Here is a 442-nt window from a genome sequence, read left to right on the forward strand (position 1 = left end):
AAGAGGAAGAAGAAGAAGAAGAGGAGGAGGAGGAGGAAATGTCTGTGATAGTGATGATGGATAGAGAAGAAGAAGAGGAGGAGTCTGTCATAGAGAAAAGAGGAAGGAGAAGGAAAAAGATGAAGGGGAGGGGGTTAAGGAGGAGGAGGAGGAGGAAGACGGAGAAGAAAAAAAGGAAGGGAAGAATGCCGCCAGAGCACAAATGTCAAGGAGAGTGATAAAACGCGGAGGGGGAGATAAGAGGGAAGTAGTAGAGAAGAAATACTGAGCGAAAGAAGAACGAGGAGCAACTAAAAAGGAATAAAGGAAGTAGAAAAAACAACAGTATTGCACAGCAGCAACGTCGAGAGAACCACTCCATAAAAGGTAATAAAACAACGGCATAAACAAATAGAATAAAAGAGAAGAAACAGAGATAGAACAACAGCAATAGAAGAAAACA

The sequence above is a fragment of the Penaeus vannamei genome, chromosome 29 (assembly GCF_042767895.1).
Source record: "Penaeus vannamei isolate JL-2024 chromosome 29, ASM4276789v1, whole genome shotgun sequence".
NCBI lineage: Eukaryota > Metazoa > Arthropoda > Malacostraca > Decapoda > Penaeidae > Penaeus > Penaeus vannamei.